This window comes from Heloderma suspectum, chromosome 9 (genome assembly GCF_057233095.1).
Source record: "Heloderma suspectum isolate Gila_16-S chromosome 9, 16-S_ref, whole genome shotgun sequence".
In the NCBI taxonomy this organism is placed as follows: Eukaryota; Metazoa; Chordata; class Lepidosauria; order Squamata; family Helodermatidae; genus Heloderma; species Heloderma suspectum.
The window spans coordinates 21,770,412-21,785,238 of record NC_139466.1 but is presented as its reverse complement, the minus strand read 5'-3'; positions in this window follow the sequence as shown (position 1 = coordinate 21,785,238).

Here is a 14,827-nt window from a genome sequence, read left to right as displayed (position 1 = left end):
GGCTTCGTTCCGCCACCAATTTCGGGGGCCCGAATGCACTGGCATTTGGCCTCACTGAGATCCGTGGTGGAATTCTCTGACATCCCTATACAGATCTGAAAGTTCATACTGGTCTGTCAGGAGCGCTCTCCAGAAAAGTCAACACCAGAAGAGGTGTTAGACAGGGCTGCATACTGGTCCCCTTTTTGTTCAATTTTTACGTGAATAGTTTTGTGGCAGATTTAAGTTCCCTGGATCACTTCCCTCCATCTTTGGGACCTGAAAGGTACAAATGTTACTTTATGCAGATGATATGGCCCTTCTCTCAACCACTCTAGTCGGTCTAAGGGGACTTTTAAATAAACTTAGATTGGTCTGCAGACAGGAAAAGTTGGTTATAAATTATTCCAAAACATTTTTTCTAAAAGGAAATGACTACATAAATGGCGCCTGGATGAGCACATAATCTAACAATATCCTAGCTTCAAATTTTTTTTGGGGGGGGTACAATTCTCCTCAACTGGCTGTTGGAAACCCCACATAGAGGCAGTAAAGCTTGCCACCTGGAAGACTGCTAAAGCAACCCTATCTTTCAGGTGTTGTAACGGTGGTTCTCTGGTGAGCCCAACCTTGGAAATATATCTAGCTAAAGTGCTCCCCCAGCTTCTGTATGGTGTAGAGATATGGGGTCGGGGTCATGCCCCAGCAGTTGAGACCATTCAAAATAAATTTTTGAGGGAGCTGCTGGTGCTTCCACTGGGGGTCCCTTCTTCCCTGCTAAGATGGGAAGCTGGAATTATGTCTATCAAAGCAAGAATAGACAAAGCTTTCATCCTTTATGGCAAAAGACTACTGAGCTCCACTGATGGAAACCTGGCAAAACAAAGCTCTTTTGAGCAAATTGAAAGGGGTGGTTGGGCCCAGCATTGGCTAGTGCTGTCTCAGGCCTATTTTGAAGATCCCTACAATTCCCTAACTATCTTGGATAAGCAGAGTATCAGAGACAGAATCTCTGAAGCAGATTGCCATGAAACTATTCTGGCTAGCCAACGCCAGGCCTTCTCACCATAGTTTTGTTTTTTTCAAAAGAGGACAATATTTACAACAGTATTTCCAGGATTTAACTTTTGTGGATCTCACTCAGGGAGGCTTTTACAGCCATTCATTTTCAAACCATGCCAACTGCTTACTTGGATGGAAAGTACAATGGGATCCCTCTGGCTCAGCTGACCTGTATTTGTGGTTCAGGGGAAGTTGAAGATATAGTACATTATCTTCTGCATTGCCCCTTGTATGAGGAACCCAGGACCCGCCTTTTGGGGGGTCTCCTGAAAAGCAGAGCTGGCAGATCAAGCAGAGCTGGCAGATCTCCTGTGGAAATTATCTGTGATCTATTGGCAGACTATAACAAATGTATTACAATGAAGGTTGCATCTTTTGCAGTAGCAGCTCAAAAAATCTGCTGAAACTTTTTAATGACATCTGCTGTGAATTGCCAAGGATATCATTTATTATAACATTAACCAGTATGAGCTTGGACAGTTTGTTCGTTTGGTATATTTTCATTATATAAACTGTTTTTATTCTCAGCATCAGTTTTTAATGAACTTGTTTTAATGTTTGTATGGTTATTTTGTTTTACTGTGGCCCAACCTTAGCTTTTCTTTTTTTAAATAACGTTCTTATTTTCTATTTCTATTTTTTGTATAGCCTCCCAGATTGCTTTTAGGTATTCATTATTTGATGCTTTTGCTTTGGGCTTATGTTATATATAACTGTATTGCTACTTATATTTGTAAGGGCCGTTGTGCTATGGACAAATAATAAACAACCTTAGGGATGGGCAAACCATGGTCCATGTTGCATTCCACTTGCTGGACCTCCACCAGCCACCTGTGGTGAATCACTGGGTGGTCTGCAATTACCCAGTGTGTGGCAGGTGGCCATCCAAACCCTCACCAAGCTGCCATTTTCCTTAAAAATGGCAGCTCAGCCTTTTTTGTAAAGGCTGATTTTACACAAATGGCAGCTGTGAAGCGGCCATTTATGTAAGATTACAGGCTCAGGGATTACAGGCTAGGGACTGCTGAGTGGGCAAGCATGAGGATCCTCAGACTGGCATTTGGGGGGCCAAGCTGGTGGTTTCTCACCAGGTCTCAAGCCCCAGCCAGATGCCCCTGAGATCCCTAGTGGTCCCTGTGGTATGCTCCACTCCCCAACCAAAGAAACTTTCTTCCATGCTGTAGTGAGCAGATGTGCAAAAGTTGCATGAACACTCAAGCCAATATGTGAATTATGAATCTCTTCAACATAAATCCAGAGGATGTGGAATCTCGCCCAGATAAGTGCTAAGTGCTTTTTGCACACCCAGCATTTGATTTTAAATTGGCTCCAAGATAACCTCTTAGTCTTGATTGTTGAAGGAATCACTGTGGCACAAGTCAAACACTAACTCACATGATTTGAAAAAGGAGAGGCTGTATTTAAGTCCTCAAATTTGCCCTTCAGAAAAACTGAACGCACACATATACCTTTCTTGTTTATCCAGCAATTTACATGAGCATAGCTGTATTGCTTATGGACCCTGATACACTGAGTACAGTTTGTTTCAAATTAGTGGGTCAAGAATGTGATTACTTTATTTTGTTTTGGAAAGTATCCCAAACATAAGCTGACTGGACTGGGGATGGCAGAAGAGATGCTACATAAATAACAGTTTTATATTGCCAAGCACAGGCATAAGGGGCTTATGGGGAACATAACTATTTGAAGGAGAAATTTTGTAAACTCTCTCACAAGCATGAAGCACCATATCTCTGGCCTCAACCTAAGGATGCATAAGAAATGCAGTTCAGTTCATATTTGATCAGGATTTAGGGATGTCCATTACTGGGAAATCTGTCTCTATTTTGTCTTAACAGAGTTCTGCAGCATGCCTGACTCGGTCTGCATTTGTGGGCTGAGCTGTGGCTTTTTCTTTGAACACCATGGGCTTTTAATGTGTGTTTGTTTGTTTTTTGGTGACAAACTGAAATTTGTGCAAACAGGGATTTGTGCAAATTGCTGCCAAAATGTGTGGAGATTTGTGCAACATTCAAACATAATTTGCACAAATTGGGAAAAAAAAACCCCTGGGAATGTGTGTGTGTGTGGAACAGCTGCAGTCCAAGTTGGGTTCCTTGGCGGAACAAAGACTGAAGCCCGGGCTAGGGTGGGGGTTAATGAAAGCCCGTCAAGCTCCACCTCCTAAATTAGGGTTGTGCGAACTCACCTGAGTCTGCCCCGTGACCCACTCACTGGAGGTCTGCCCACTGCTGGAGATGGCTCGTGCTGGGACGTGAGCCGGCTGGTGGTAATCGCAGGTGCCCAGCGAGCGCTGGCACTGCTGCTGCTGTGAGCAACTGCATCCCTGTCTGCTGAGCACCAGCAGAGAGGGGCACATTTGCTCTCAGCAGCAGGATGGGAAGTGAGAGGGGACTGCCACTTCTCTATTGCGTCCCATCCTGCTGTCTGCTTCTGTCCAGAGCAACTGCGCCCCTCTCTGCCAAGCACCAGCAGAGAAGGGTGCAGTTGCTCTGGGCGGCAGTGGTGATGGGAGAGGGACTGTCCTGCCTCTGCTGCCACCCAGTTCAGCTGCATCCCTCTCTGCTGAACACCAGCAGAGAGGGGAGCACTTGCTCTCAGTGGCAGAATGGGAAGGCTTCCCATCCTGCTGTTGCCACTTGGGCAAGGAGCGGGGGCCTACGTGCTTGCCCGACAAGGCATGCGCTGAGTTGGGCAACAGCAGGAAGTTGCAGACTGGCATCCAGGGGGCCGACCTGGTAGGGTACCCACCAAGATCAAGCCCCCAAACAGATACTCGCGACATCCCTATCCTAAATGGATTCCTCCAGAATCCATATCAGGAGTTACCCAGTTTGCACCTTCCGGACTGAACATAGATTGGGACACTATCTGCAGTCAACATCCGTACATTTTTGAGCCTGCAATGTGATTTATGGACCAAAAACAGTGTTCGACAGCATACATACATCAAAAATGTGCATGAAAAACTGCGTACTTTTGAAAAATGTGCACAGATATGCTTTAATCAATGGGACAAGAATGCATATATTTCAAAGATGTGCACAGTTGATGTGCACAGTTGAAAACATGCTTGGAAATATGCACGGATTTTTATGCGAAAAGGAAAAGACAAAGTTTGCAATCCGATATGGACTTGAGTTGGAGCAAGATCTGAGGTAGAATTCAGAGAACTTTGAAGAGCTCAAGTTTTGCTGATTCACACATCCCTACCTTCAAGGAACAAGTAAGAAGTTCACTTAGAGCAGGCAGTGGAAAACTCTTTCAGGGCAAGATCCATATTCAATTGGAGAGAAGCTCTTGGGGTAGGGGTGGGAGGAATGTTTGTGGTGGGAATGGGGCTGGGCCAAAGGCAAACAGGGTAGGGCCAAAAGTACAAAAAATACCAGTATATTTTAGTTTAAAGCTCTTACTGCCAGAAACAAAGCCTTAGGAGAGGCATTTCAACCTTTTAGAATTGGGGAGAAATCACACAAAAGCCAGGAAATCAACAGATGATTGGTGGCATGAGGAAAGGATGTGGGGCCATGGCAAGGGGGCATGGCATCTAGGAAACCCTGGAGGGCCAGAATGGGCCCAATCTTGATATAGAGCCCTTTTCAGAAGTTGCTGACACACACACGGTATGTATTCACTTCCATAAGAAGTAGTGATGGCCACCAATTTGGATGGCTTGAAAAGGGGTTTGGACAAATTCGTGGAGGAGAAGACTATCAACGGCTACTAGTCTTGATGACTATATGCTACCTCCAGTATCAGAGGCAGTATGCCTATGTACACCAATTGCTATGTACACATGGGTGAGAGGGTGCTGTTGCACTCATGTCCTGCTTGTGGGTTTCCCAAGGGAAGCTGGTTGGCCACTGTGTGAATGGAATGCTGGATTATGAACCCTTGGTCTCATCCGGCAGGGCTTTTCTTACATTCTTATGTGTGAATAATGGGGAGCAGGGCTCATCCACCAGCCCTGCCCCAGACTTCTTCATGTTCACCCCAGGTGCCTACAAAGGGCTGCTTATACACAAGCACTTACAGATGTGAAGGGGCATGTGTGTGGCCATATATGTGATGGTTAGGTTGGGGTCACTGGCTCAGACATGCTCCCCATTATTCACATGTACACTCTATGCATGAATAACTTCTGAAGAAAAGAAGCTTTGATCTTTCTCTATTATGAAATAGCTAAATCAATGGAAATAGTTGCCTATACATATATCTAACAAAATATAGCCATGCATGTCTGACTCTGGACATTTTCTTCCTTTTATTTTCATTGTAGCTTTATTCTAAGTTCTTATTCTCCCTGCACCCCCATCCCCACCACTTCTGTCTCATGTCTGAGAGATGCTGAGTGATAGCAAAAACCTACAGTGCCATCCTGTGGATAAATTATGCTAATTGTGAAATTGTAACTGGAAATACTAAAAAAAGAACCCATATATATATAAGATGTTATTTGCCTGGGTAAAATTTAACAGCATAACTGAGTTCATTAAAGAAGACAGAAATGAGTGTGAGCTCTTGGTGTTTTATGTTTTCATAGATGGGTTCTGTAGCCACGGCAAAAAGGCAATAAACAGCTCCAGAAAATGTACACTGTAGCTGTTTTCACCAACTACATAAATAATTTAGGGGTTTTTTTGTTTTTGTTTTTTTTTAAAAATGACATACAATAGAAGTAATCTTTAAAGATAGATGAAATTTCCCAAGGGCAAACCTTGTTCTGGTATGAGATGCATATAAAATTTAGTTGTGTGATTTTTCCTGCCTTGTTGCAGTTAGAGTAGTTTCTTTAAAATGCCTTCCTGGTTGCAAATGGCATTCTAACAGAGCAATAGTATGTCTGTCTTCTCAGAGGTAAGCCCTATTCAGTCCAATTTATACATGATTGCAGCCTTATTCTGTCTGTCTGTCTGTCTGTCTGTTCTATCTATCTATCTATCTATCTATCTATCTATCTATCTATCTATCTATCTTCATCATCATCATCATCTATCATCTATCATCTATCTATCGATCTATCATCCCATCTCTCTCTGTCATCTCCTTCTAAGGATAAACTTAGGTGGTGAGTGCCAACAGGGCTGTAGTCAAAATGGAGCCACGAAGAAACATGCGTGGGGGAATCTTAAAGTTTGGAGAAGTACAAAACAGCTGCTTATTTAATGGACAAAGGATAAAGCTGTAAGTTATCACATTCAAATTTAAACACCATGGTTTTGTATTGCAATAATACAAAAGAAAATAATCTAAGAACTAGTAATGGATCAAAATAAAACCTACAGAACAACTCTAGAATATCAATCAATCTTGTCTACAGCAGCAGGCTTCTTTGCCTGATTATCCCTCTCCTCTTTCCCTTCACTTCCTTATGTGCACATCTCCCTTAAGGGTCCACTCCTTTAGGGGTTTATTTATTTTCTTTTGTATCCGGATCAAACTTTGCTCTGCCAAAATGTAGCCACCACCATAGCTTTGCTTTGTCACTAGCTTGCTGCAGATCTTTAACAGTACAAGACTCGGGCAGTAATCGACACACTATCAGATGTGCTGGGTCTTGGATTTCTCCACATTCACATAATATATTGTCATCAGCCAACAGACCTCCCTTAAATAAATTCGTCTTACATCTTGGTACCCCTACCCTCATCCTGTTCATTGCCTCCAAACTATATAAGGGAGAGTATTTCCAGAGGCCATCTGGGGCCATTCTGCCATTCCTCCTTTAGGGGCTTGGCATCCTCCAACAGCTGCTTAGGCCCCAGTGCTTGCCTTGGAGAGATTGACCCACTGCTTCTGATGGGAAAGGAGCCCCAATACTACTGTCTTGCCTCTCTCTCAAGGTGGTGGTGATGATTGCACACTTCAGCCTGTAATACTAATGCTTTAGTGTTTCCTTAGCAGGTGCCCAGCCATGCCTGTCCTTGACACCAGCTTTGATGGGGTTCTCCCCCACCCCACTTACAGGGGTTTTCTTCTTCTCTTTTAACAACAGGATCAAGTTCTGAACAAAACAGAATGAGCTATAAAATTTGGGGGAAGACGGAGAATGTTGTTGTGAATAATTGTATAAACGTTAATTAATACAGGAGAGCTTGGAGGACTATTTACTACAGCATCTAAAATAAAAAGGCAAAAGAGAGAGCATAAGATGTTCTGGTATCTGTTTAACCTGATCAACTGCTCTTTATCCAATGAATTGTTGTTTAATTAACATACTGTACAATAAATGCCTTCTTACATCTAAATTAAGTGCTTATTTGGGAAGCTTAATTTGGAGTGTTAGTTCTAGATTTCTGATCACCTATAAATCATCTGATGCTATCTTTCCCTTCTATAATCACAGAATTATTTTTATGGATATAGACTAAGCAGAACAGATGATAGATGGATGTGAAGAGTAAAAAGAGATTCCAGGTGGTAATGGGAAATAAATTAATAGCTGTATTCCATACTCTGGTGATTCTCCTTTGAGATGTGGTTTCTTATCCAATTTCTACTAACATTTAAAAAATTGCTATTCTGCTCTGGTGGCTATAAAATGTCAAGTAATATATTTGAAAGTTTAAGATTAGTTTTTGCACAATGAACTGGCTTTGAGAGAGAGAGAGAGCTCAATTTGGGGATTTGTAATAAATATCCTTTAAAAAAAAATGTAGCATCCATGACTAATCTACAGATATTTCATATTAGCACATGGCTTTTGTTCTTAGGTACTACACGCAAATTTGGGGTAGGGATGTAAAATCTATGTTTTTGAGTGGCATATTGTAGCGTGTAATTATTCAATGCAACTAGAATACAATTACATGCTGGGGGAAATTGCAGTGCCCTTCAGTTTTCACAGAGCTTGGAGGATTTTACAAAGAAATAAAATATGTGTACTGTTCCAAATTCTTACTATACCTATATACAGTTTGTCTTTATGAACATACTTTAGGATGTCATTATACACTCCCTGGCTTATATATAATAAGAATGCTAAACTAGCCACGATACTGCAATCAGTCTGGGGACTGCTGTTGTAAATCCTTCATTTGCATGCCAGCCCTAAAAATGTAGACTTGGATGAATGTCCCATTGTGTTCTGAGCAATTTTTACATCCATGTCTGCCTGGATTTTTACATCCATGTCTGCCAGTGGAACCTTGCAAGAGAGTCTAACTGTACCTGGAACATTTCAAAGCTCTGTGGTGCTTGGAAATTCACCACATGCCTGGCACAATGCCCAGCCCATAGATGTGAATGGGCTAGCTGCAGCCCTTTCCCACATGTTCCTATCACACCATCAAGGTTGACTGGTAGACTAGAGTACAGGCTTTGCATGCAGAACGTTCTAAGTCCCAAAGGATTTGATAGGTGGTGCTGGGAAATATCCCTGCCTGACAACTCAGAAAACTTCTGCCAATTAGACAGTACTGGGCCAGACTGAACAATGGTCTAACCCAGTATATGCAGCTTCATAAACTACCGACAAGGATGTGTTCTCCATTGAAATCGCAAAGTTGAAGGAAGGGCTGGTTCGCAAGATCATTTCATGAATGCACTGTCAAGTAGTGACTTGAGTGTGTGTGAATGAAACATCACCGATCAAATCATTTCAGATAGATCTTTCATATGCCCTGAAATGCAATGCTTCAGAAACACAGAAGGAAGTACTGAGCCAAAATATTCAACCCAGCTTTTATGGAATGATCAGGAGAGTTGGGGGAGAGCAAATACCCTTTCTGAAGATGGTAAAATCTTTCCTTCCTTCCTTACATAGGGAGGGGGGAGAAGCCACATGGATAGGTGGGGCTTACTTACTATTCATCAAGGTGGGGGAGGAAAGGTATGTATGATTATTTGTCTGGCTTTAAAATGAAAGACGCTCATGGGGACAGCCCTCTTCCTCCCACCGCCTGCCCAAGAATGTCCCTGGGAATGATGTTATGTCATCATGTATTGCCTAGGGTCATTCTGTCCTGGAATGTGGCCAGAACAGTTGCTGGAGGAGAAGACTATCAATGGCTACCATACCTGATGGCTATGTGCTACCTCCAGGATCAGAGGCAGTACGCTTATGTACACCATTTGTTGGGGAACATGGGTGGGAGGGACCTATTGCACTCATGTCCTGCTTGTGGGTTTCCTGTAGGCAGCTGGTTGGCCACTGTGTGTGTGAACAAAATGCTGGACTAGATGGAGCTGTTGTCTGATCCAGCATGGATCTACTTGTGTTCTTAAAGCTGGGCCCTGCATGAAGCTTCATTCACAAGTGGGCTTCAAAAAGGTGGACAGTATGTCTCCAGAAATAATGTCTTCTGCTTTCTTTCTGTAATTGCTGGTTGGGGGGAAGGGCAGAGTGAGCGAGTGGGCATCTTCTAATCACAAGGCACATTTTATCAGGGGATCTACAATTATTGTGCTTTGGGGTAAGGTACAGTTGAGATTGTGAGGTGGTCATTCTTCCAATGCCACAAGGCTTCGCTAGCAAAAGAAAACCAACCAACCAAAACAAAACTGGTTTTTGACCATCATAACTTCCGAGCCCCTGCATCTATCCTGAAACTTCGCAGTTTTCTTGCTTATGGCCACCTCTTTGCTGTCTGTCATCTTCAGAATGGGAGGGGCTGAGTCTCAGGGTTAGAGCACATGCTTGACATGCAATCCCCAGCATCTCCAGGTAGGGCTGGAACAATTCCTCTCTGAAACTTCAGAGCAGTGCTGCTAGTCAGCATTGACAATACTGGGCTAGATAGACCAACGGTCTGTCTCCTATTTTCCAGAAGAATGGCCCACAAAGACCTTTGGGGGATAAAAAGCAGCAACTACCTCTGCAGATTTCATCCATGTCTACCAAGAAATAACAACGACAATGACAACAACAACAATAATGCACTTATAGGCAATTTCCTTTTAAATAAAAAAAGGTATGTAGCACCAACACCACTGCATCTATGCACCCACCCCGAAATTTGACAGACCTAATCTCCTCCTAATGGGCTACTGTGCCTGCAAATTTCACCCAATTCCAATGTACAGATAAAAAGATATAGCTTTTTTTTAAAAAAAATCCATGATAGGTCTGATCCAGCATGGATCCTCTTATGTTCTTATGAAGCAATGGCAAGTCATTTTTGCATGTGGAAAGGAGGGAACAAAGAGATGGCCACAAGTGATTGGTATCAATCTGGGCCACATTTATTGATCAATCAGCAAAGGGGATAGACCTGGACAGGCAACTAATCTGGGCCAGCCACTAGCTAGGCACTGTGAAAACACTCAAAGCATGTAGAGTAGCGTTGCAGCTTGCCACCCTCCACGGCTACCCCTTTAGGGGGGGAGGTAGGCCCTCCCCTGTCACCCCCTCCCACACCATAAAACACTGGGTTGGCCTCACAGGTAACCCTTATCCCCCCACTGGGCCGCAAAAACCTGAGCGGGAGGCTTCAGGCATCACCTGTCACCAAAACAGTGCCTCTGAATGCTCACCATCCCTGTTCTCATCAGCATTGCCTGTCCCTAGCGGCTTACCTGAAGAAATGTGACCAAAGAGACCTAACTGTCAGATAAACCAAATTCACCTAAGGACACACCCACCCCACCTACAGTATGGAGGAGGCAAAAAGACACACAGCCCTGGCCAATCAGACTGTGAGCCAAAAATTCCTACTCAGTGTAGAGGAAAACCACCGGAAGACTATTGTATATTGAGGAGATAGGGATGGTGTGCCACAGTTGTTCCTTCTATTCCCATGTCTCCGGGAAGACCTTAAAACTTAGGCCTCCTTAAGGCCTTTAGTGTGAACTGAAATTCCATTTTCATAGTTAGTTGCAGGTGGCATGGCCTTGAAATGCGGGAGGATGACATGAACGATAGTACGGCCTTGGAATGCGGGAGGGTACCATTTGGCTATTGTCCACTCACTTCGCCTAATCTTTTGAGTGGTACAGATATGACATACATCATCAGGTGGTTTAAGCACAACAGGTGTGATTAATTGAGGTGCTGTCCTAAGCGACACATAGCACTCAAGAAATTAAGGTATAAAAAAGCCCGCAGTTTTGCCCAAAGAGAGCTTCGATGCAGACCTAACCGGGAAGGTGCTGCATGCCGGCCGTAGACTGGGGTTTCCTCGTTGTCGTCCCTGGGGTCCCAACAACTGATTGAGGACTGCTTGCTTGGTATTGTATATTCGTCTTTGATATCCTTTTGCCTGCTTTAAATAAAATCATTTTGACTTCAACTCACTTGTGTGCTTATTGGTCCTGAATCCAAAAAGAACCCTTGCCTTTGGTAAGAGATTTGGCGTCACGAACAGGATTCAGAAGCAATGCCCTTGTGGGGGAAGAAGTCTGCTGAGCAAGATGTTGGCCAGAGCCACATCCCTGGTTGGTCCAGTGCCAGTGCCTGGGTGCCACGTAGGGATGGCAGAGAATTTCTGAGAATTTCTCCACGAATCTCAGTGAGGCCGAATGCCAACGCATTCGGCCCCCCGAAATTGGCAGTGAAATTCTCCGCCCCCCCGCTCCCCCACGGGATGGGACTTACCTCCTGCGAATGTCCCTCTCGGTGGTGGGTCCCGGCGGCAGTTTGGCGGCGGTTCGGCAGGGGCGGGGGCAGCAGCTGGTCTTCCGACCGGCTGCCGCCACCGCCATTACAAAATAAAGTAAAAAAAAAAAAAAAGTGATAGGCTACGTAACGATTAACGTAGCCTATCATGGCTAGATTTCCAAAGTCAGCCATGATAGGCTACGTTAATTGTCACGTAGCCTATCACGGGTGACTTTGGAAAAAAAAAAGCACATACGCAAATGGCAGCTGCTCATGGGCGCCGCCATTTGCGTTCCTTAGTTTGGCACGTCTAGTGTACGTAAGGATTTACGCAGACTATGGCGAAAATAAGGGCAACGCTATTTGCGTTGCCCTTATTTTTGCCGTAGTCTACGTAAATCTTTCCGTAGACTACCCGGGCCCAAATAAGGAACGCAAATGGCGGCGCCCATGGGCCGCCGCCATTTGCATACGCGCTTTGTTTTTTCCCCCAAAGTCACCCGTGATTGGCTATGTGACGATTAACGTAGCCTATCACAGCTGACTTTGGAAATCTAGCTGTGATAGGCTACCTTAATCGTAGGGTTGGCGGAGAATTTCTCCCCGAAACTTCGGGGGGCCAAGTGCCAACGTGTTCGGCCCCCCGAACAAGTTTCGGGGAGAAATCCTCCGAAACCCCCCACGCCCCGCACCCCCCCCGGGATGGGATTTACCTTCGCTGAATGTCCCTCCCGGCGGTGGGTCCGGCCAGCGGTTCGGCGGGTGTTCGAGCGGGGCGGGAGCGGCAGCCGGTCTTTTGACCGGCTGCCGCCACCGCCATTGCAATAAAAGAAGAAAAAAAAAACGCCCCCATTATCCGTACACACTTTTTTTTTTTTTAAGTCACCCGTGATAGGCTACGTGACGATTGACGTAGCCTATCACGGCTGACTTTGCAGATCTAGCTGTGATAGGCTACGTGAATCGTCACGTAGCCTATCAGGGGGCGTTTTTTTTTTTTTTTAACTTTCGCGTTCGTGGCCGGGTGAGGCAGGAAGCCTCCCCCCCGGCCTGAATTTCGGCCGGGCCGAGGCGGGAAGCCTCCTCCCCGGCCGGAACTTCGCGGGGGGAGCAGCGAAGCGCCTCCCCCCCACCGCGAACGTCCTTCGAGGACAGGTAAGTGACTTTCGTCCACCCCTATCGTTACGTAGCCTATCATGTTTTTTTTTTTTTTACTTTTTGTTTTGCGGCCGGGGAGACGGGGGGCTTCTCCCCGGCCTGAATTTCGGCCGGGCGAGGCGGGGTGCCTCCCCCCCCTCGCTTGAAGTTTGGGGGGAGAAGCGAAGCGCCTCCCCCCCACCGCGAAAAAAGCTGCGGGACCAGGTAAGTCCCTTTTGTACATCCCTAGGTGACAGAGGCTCAAGTTTGGAATCGGCTGACCCCGCTGATGTCATTGGAGTCCGAGGTGGCAGAATTTGGAGGTCCTACCCCCGAAGCAGTGATCAAATGCATGCAGATATTGGGCGTTGGGGAGAAAGGGGGGCAGAAGGCGGTGACAGGACTGGGATGGGTTCTTCTGAGTGTGCTCCGCACTTTGTGGGTACAATTAGAAGCCACTCGGAAGGCAGTACAGCAGCAAACCGATGACATGATCACCCTAAAGGAGCAACAGGCTCTATTGAGAGAGGTGCTGGAAGGCACCCAGGGAAGGGGGCATCTGGCTGAAGAACACGCCACCGCGATGGCAGTACGGTTTGTTTGCTAAGCTTAAATAGAGGAAGCAGGAAAGACGGGGGTGCATACCTAACCCTCATAAAGTCAGAACCCTTATCCTATCTCGAGATTGGGACCCAGAAACATGGGATGGAGATATGTGGGATTCTGATGAGTCTAGTTGGACAGAGGGGGAGGATGAGGAGGAAAGCGAACAGACAGCTGAAGTAAGACCATTGATTACTAATAAATCAAAGGGGCCACCTGGAAATCCTGGTGCAACTCAGACCACTAGGACAATGTGAGATTTCACTCAGCAAGAGCTGGCAGACATAACTAGGAATGCAGCACAGTGGCAGGGGGAGCAGCTAAGCCAGTGGTTAGTGAGGCTGTGGGATCAGCGCACCAGCAGCATCTATATGAATGCTAAGGAATTGACAAAATTAGGAGCATTATCAAAGGACACTTTGATCAATCAGTACCTTAGAAACCCAAATCCAGGGACAGTGGGGTCTTTGCTGGACTGGTGCATGGTGGCAGTACAGACCAGGTATCCAGCTGCCATGGACTGGGAAGAGCAGGTGCCTGCATGGCGCACTATTGAGGAATCAATAGCCCAGTTAAGGGGGGTGGCTATGCAAGCTGGGATGTATCAAGCAGGATTTCAGGGACCTGATAAGCAACCTCTCACTGCTGAAATGAGAGCCCGATTAATGAAGGGGGCTCCATCCTATATGCATGGTGCTTTGCTAGCATTGCTGGGGCCAGCCCAAGGCTCAACAATAGGGCAAGTAGTAGTTCTGATAGGGCAATTGGGAGACATTCAGAAAGAAAATGATGCTAAGCCTCGGGCTAGAAGCCGCCAAGGAGGAGGTAAAATCCCACAGTAACCCAAAGAAGCAGAATAAGAAAATACCACGGCGGCAAATCTTCATAGACCTTTTAAAAGTTGGAGTGCCAAAGGCTGACATAGATGGCATTCCAACACCCGACCTGTACAAAATGTGGAAGAAGAAGCATGCAGATCAGGGGGAGGCTAACAAGGGTCGCCCACAGGTGAGGGGAGCTACCCCAACTGCCCCACCCAGGACCCCTTATATCCCCTGCTACCAGGTGAAGGCAGAGGGTGGAAAATGCCCCAACCCATAGATTAGGGGTGTGGCAAGGCTTCAGAGGTAAGGCTAATAAAGGCAGCCATCCCTGGAGACCAGCGCCCACATTTACCCTTAACAATCTATTGGTCCAGCAGGAACACTCAAAGAGTTTTGGCTCTGCTTGACACGGGAGCAGAGGTGACTTTAATTCATGGAAATCCAGATAAGCACATGGGACGGGAGAGACTGTATACATTAATGCATATGGGGATGGGGAGGAATGCACCACCCGGGTACGGCCCGGGTGCAATTGGCTTTGGAAAAGTCAGCCCCTTTTGGGGCAGATGTATTAATTTTGCAAGTCCCTGAGTACATCATAGGCATTGACCTATTAAAGGGACACACATTTCAGACCCCATTGGGTCTATTTGCCTTTGGAGTT